At 42.7% G+C, this 5,761-nt stretch overlaps 1 long non-coding RNA gene across 1 annotated transcript; it reads left to right on the top strand.

Moving 5' to 3' along the window:
* Positions 1 to 1,752: 1,752 nt before the first annotated feature.
* LOC127533545 (uncharacterized) lies at positions 1,753 to 3,371 on the top strand. Its single transcript, XR_007941276.1, has 2 exons — positions 1,753 to 1,983; positions 3,241 to 3,371. It is a non-coding gene; the product is annotated as an uncharacterized LOC127533545 (long non-coding RNA).
* Positions 3,372 to 5,761: the final 2,390 nt, after the last annotated feature.

The raw sequence follows: 5,761 nt of genomic DNA, 5'->3' as shown, positions 1-5,761 counted from the left end.
AGCAGAGGAACAAGCATCAGTCTGGTTCTGGTGGTTCTAGCAGAGGAACAAGCATCAGTCTGGTTCTGGTGGTTCTAAAGAGGAACAAGCATCAGTCTGGTTCTGGTGGTTCTAACAGAGGAACAAGCATCAGTCTGGTTCTGGTGGTTCTAACAGAGGAACAAGCATCAGTCTGGTTCTGATGTGTCGTCTGGTGGTTCTAACGAGGAACAAGCATCAGTCTGGTTCTGGTGGTTCTAACAGAGGAACAAGCATCAGTCTGGTTCTGGTGGTTCTAGCAGAGGAACAAGCATCAGTCTGGTTCTGGTGGTTCTAACAGAGGAACAAGCATCAGTCTGGTTCTGGTGGTTCTGCAGAGGAACAAGCATCAGTCTGGTTCTGGTGGTTCTAACAGAGGAACAAGCATCAGTCTGGTTCTGGTGGTTCTAACAGAGGACCAAGCATCAGTCTGGTTCTGGTGGTTCTAACAGAGGAACAAGCATCAGTCTGGTTCTGGTGGTTCTAACAGAGGAACAAGCATCAGTCTGGTTCTGGTGGTTCTAACAGAGGACCAAGCATCAGTCTGGTTCTGGTGGTTCTAACAGAGGAACAAGCATCAGTCTGGTTCTGATGGTTCTAGCAGAGGAACAAGCATCAGTCTGGTTCTGGTGGTTCTAACAGAGGACAAGCATCAGTCTGGTTCTGGTGGTTCTAGCAGAGGAACAAGCATCAGTCTGGTTCTGATGGTTCTAACAGAGGAACAAGCATCAGTCTGGTTCTGGTGGTTCTAACAGAGGAACAAGCATCAGTCTGGTTCTGGTGGTTCTAACAGAGGAACAAGCATCAGTCTGGTTCTGGTGGTTCTAACAGAGGACAAGCATCAGTCTGGTTCTGGTGGTTCTAACAGAGGACCAAGCATCAGTCTGGTTCTGGTGGTTCTAGCAGAGGAACAAGCATCAGTCTGGTTCTGGTGGTTCTAACAGAGGACCAAGCATCAGTCTGGTTCTGGTGGTTCTAACAGAGGACCAAGATCAGTCTGGTTCTGGTGGTTCTAAACAGAGGAACAAGCATCAGGTCTGGGTTCTGATGGTTCTAGCAGAGGAACAAGCATCAGTCTGGTTCTGGTGGTTCTAACAGAGGAACAGCATCCAGTCTGGTCTGGTGGTTCTAACAGGAGGGAACAAGCATCAGTCTGGTTCTGATGGTTCTAACAGAGGACCAAGCATCAGTCTGGTCAAAGGACCAAGCAATCAGTCTGGTTGGGTTCTAGCAGAGGGACAAGCATCAGTCTGGTCTGATGGTTCTAAACAGAGGAACAAGCATCAGTCTGGGGGGGCATTCAGTCGTTGGGTCTAACAGAGGACCAAGCATCAGTCTGGTTCTGGTGGTCTAACAGAGGACCAAGCATCAGTCTGGTTCTGGTGGTCTCTAACAGAGGACCAAGGCATCAGTCTGGTTCTGCATGGTTCTGCAGAGGAACAAGCATCCAGTCTGGGTTCTGGTGGTTCTAACAGAGGAAACAAGCATCAGTCTGGTTCTGGTGGGTTCTTAGCAGAGGAACAAAGCATCAGTCTGGTTCTGATGGTTCATAACAGAGGACACAAGCGATCAGGTCTGGTTCTGATGGTTCATAACAGAGGACCAAGCATCAGTCTGGTTCTGGTGGTTCTAACAGAGGACAAGCATCAGTCTGGTTCTGGTGGTTCTAACAGAGGAACAAGCATCAGTCTGGTTCTGGTTCTCCTTCGTATCCTTTTTTATCTGATAGGAAGCGTTCTAATCGTCCTGAGTTCCGTTTCAGATGTTTGAGTGAAGCTGAGGTCCATCAAACAGATCATCATTGTTCTAGCGATTAGAATGGAATCAGAACTTCCTGTGTGATGTCACTTCCTGTTGGTAGTTACTGTAAATGTTCCTGTGTCGTTCTCAGGTTCCAGCGTGGTCCTCAGCAGAACCTCTAAGTCCTCTCCTCTGGTCCACAGTGTCCTGGTGGAGGAACCCCGGGTGGGTCTGATCACATTATTGACGACTGATCGATCAGTTTGTGTCTCTGGACTTTCATTGATCAGAGTTCCTGATGGAACGGATCCTAAACATTTCAGAACGTTTTCACATCCTGTGGATATTTTTAGTGGTTGTGACATTTTCTAATAGTTTGAATTCATGATTATTTTTTCACGTTCAACAGTTTTTCTTCATTCATGTGAGATCTGGTGTTTGTTTATTTGAGATAGAAGAGAAAGTCCTTCTCTCCAATCAGCTGTTTGTTCTCTAACATCAGAGTCTCTAGAACAGTGGTTCTCAACCCTGTTCCTTCAGGACCCCATGTCCTGCATGTTTAGATTTAGAACACACCTGATTCAAATGATCAGCTCGTCATCAAGCCTCTGCAGAAGCATCTAAACCATGGAGGACATGGGGTCCTGAGGAACAGGGTTGAGAACCACTGCTCTAAAGAACCTTTTCTGTCTGACATGAACACGATTTTTCTTCACTACGCTGGAATGGACTACAGAACATTATTTATTTTACTAGAGTCCTCTATCAGTAAACTTTTTACTACATTAATATTAGTGTTTATTTTAACATCATTTCATTGTTTTTTGGACATTTTATAAACGAAAGTCAGATTTTTAAAATGTCATTTTAGACGTTTGTAAACTTAGACATAATTTGGCATTTTTGTTTTCCATATTGATATTTTAAAACTAAGTTCTGCTGTGTTTCAGAATATATTCTTTCTATATTTATCTATTTTTGAACACTTTTCTGTATTTAGATCTTTTTGTTGGAGGTGTTCATCAGTCATTTTATACTTGATGGTTTTTTAAAAGAAAGATTTCTATAGATTTTTTCAACGTTTTCTTGTGACCTATAATTTTCAAACCTTTTAAAATTTGTTTATTTGTGTAGAATTAACATTTTCCTGATATAACTTTATTATTCAGTGTTTTAACTGTGACCTCTGTTCTCCATCATCTGCATGTTCTCCATCATCTGCATGTTCTCCATCATCTCCATCATCTGCATGTTCTCCATCTCCATCATCTGCATGTTCTCCATCTCCATCATCTGCATGTTCTCCATCGTCTGCATGTTCTCCATCATCTGCATGTTCTCCATCATCTGCATGTTCTCCATCTCCATCATCTGCATGTTCTCCATCATCTGCATGTTCTCCATCTCCATCATCTGCATGTTCTCCATCGTCTGCATGTTCTCCATCATCTCCATCATCTGCATGTTCTCCATCATCTCCAGCCTCGTTACCGTCTGAGGAGCAGGAAGTCAGAAAGTCGCTCATGAAGGAAACTTTGATCTTCTGCTGAATCCTGTTTTTATTTTTAACTCTGTATTTTTTTAAAAAAATCAATAAACCAGTTTTAAAATGAGAGCCTGCATTCAGTTGATTAGAAGAACCTCCAACACTCAGACCTGAACATCAGTAGGTCACAAACATGAAAGCAGCAGAGAGAGAACTCCTGATATCAATGGTCCAGGACATCACTGACCTGAAGGAGAAGCAGTGAGATGTGACTGAACTTCTGAGTCCCAGATATCATCTGGATGGTGCTAAGCAGCTGAGGAGGTGGAGCCCCCTGCTGGCCGGATATAGATCAGCTGAGAGGAAATAGTTTTCCTTCTGCTTTGAGTTTCAGCCTGAAAAAAGCAGCCAGAGAAAATGAGAAGCAGATGGAGGAGGAGGAGTTCGGGATCAGATGTCTACAGGAGGAGGAGTCCACTCTGTAACAGCTCCACACAAAGAGACAGAGAACCCAGCAGAACCCAACAGAACTGTCTGGACAAACTGAGAACCAGTCTGAGTCTGAAGCCAGACGACTCTTCAGTCCGGATCTAAACTTATTCCACGTTCAGGACTTTTCCTTCAGTCTGAGCAGCTGGAACCTTCAGGCTCCACATCTGGACCTGATTCTGACCCGGAGCCACTTCAGCTGGTCCACTGGTGGTTTCCGTGGAGGCGTGACGTGGACACGGCGATGGACACGAAGGACCACCATAAAGTTTGACCTGGATGAATGACGAGAAGACGACAAGATGGAGGAGAGAGGGGGAGGATGAAGGAGGGGAGACACGGGTCCAACCAGAACCAGCAGAGACCAGAACCAACAGAGACCAGAACTTGACCCAGTAGATGTGGACTTCCTGGATGGATGCAGGGAAGCAGAGATGTGATTTCTGTGATCTTTTGGAGAACCAAGCTGATTCCACTACAGAACATCTGGAGATCTGAGGATGAAGTGACTGGGAGCAGGAAGGACGTACAGATGTGAACGGACGTACCTGTTCAGGTGTTGGCATGCAGCTGAACTCACCAGGCAGCGCTCTGCTCAGGCTCAGTCTCCGTCCTCCCTCCTTCTCCAGTCAGTTCAGCACCATGAGGTTCTCCTACCACCTGAACACAGAACACAGAGGCGGCACCCCCTGCAGAAAAGGTGAGTCTGCTGCAGCTCAGGTAAATGTAAATTTATTCTACAGGTGTTAGTTTATTCTGTTACAATTTATTCTGCAGGTGTTAGTTTATTCTGTTACAGTTTATTCTGTAGGTGTTACAGTTTATTCTGTAGGTGTTACAGTTTATTCTGCAGGTGTTACAGTTTAGTCAGTTACAGTTTATTCTGCAGGTGTTAGTTTATTCTGTTACAGTTTATTCTGTAGGTGTTACAGTTTATTCTGCAGGTGTTAGTTTATTCTGTTACAGTTTATTCTGTAGGTGTTAGTTTATTCTACAGGTGTTACAGTTTATTCTACAGGTGTTACAGTTTAGTCAGTTACAGTTTATTCTACAGGTGTTAGTTTATTCTGTAGGTGTTAGTTTATTCTGCAGGTGTTAGTTTATTCAGTTACAGTTTATTCTACAGGTGTTAGTTTATTCTGTAGGTGTTAGTTTATTCTGCAGGTGTTAGTTTATTCAGTTACAGTTTATTCTACAGGTGTTACAGTTCATTCTACAGGTGCTACCGTTTATTCTACAGGTGTTACCGTTTATTCTACAGGTGTTAGTTTATTCTGTTACAGTTTATTCTGCAGGTGTTAGTTTATTCTGTTACAGTTTATTCTGTAGGTGTTACAGTTTAATCTGTAGGTGTTACAGTTTATTCTATAGGTGTTAGTTTATTCTGCAGGTGTTACAGTTTATTCTGTAGGTGTTACAGTTTATTCTACAGGTGTTACAGTTTAGTCAGTTACAGTTTATTCTACAGGTGTTACAGTTTAGTCAGTTACAGTTTATTCTACAGGTGTTAGTTTATTCTGTTACAGTTTATTCTGTAGGTGTTACAGTTTATTCTGTAGGTGTTAGTTTATTCTGCAGGTGTTACAGTTTATTCAGTTACAGTTTATTCTACAGGTGTTACAGTTCATTCTACAGGTGCTACCGTTTATTCTACAGGTGTTTCCGTTTATTCTACAGGTGTTACAGTTTATTCTACAGGTGCTACAGTTAATTCTGTAGGTGTTACAGTTTATTCAGTTATAGTTTATTCTGTAGGTGTTACCGTTTATTCTACAGGTGCTACCGTTTATTCTACAGGTGTTTCCGTTTATTCTGTAGGTGTTACAGTTTATTCTACAGGTGCTACAGTTTATTCTGTAGGTGTTACAGTTTATTCAGTTATAGTTTATTCTGTAGGTGTTACAGTTTATTCTACAGGTGTTACCGTTTATTCTACAGGTGTTTCCGTTTATTCTGTAGGTGTTACAGTTTATTCTGTAGGTGTTACAGTTTATTCTGTAGGTGTTAGTTTATTCTACAGGTGTTTCC

This window comes from Acanthochromis polyacanthus, chromosome 4 (assembly GCF_021347895.1).
Source record: "Acanthochromis polyacanthus isolate Apoly-LR-REF ecotype Palm Island chromosome 4, KAUST_Apoly_ChrSc, whole genome shotgun sequence".
In the NCBI taxonomy this organism is placed as follows: domain Eukaryota; kingdom Metazoa; phylum Chordata; class Actinopteri; family Pomacentridae; genus Acanthochromis; species Acanthochromis polyacanthus.
Note: the sequence above shows the minus strand (reverse complement) of the source record. Positions and strands in the feature narration are given on the sequence as shown.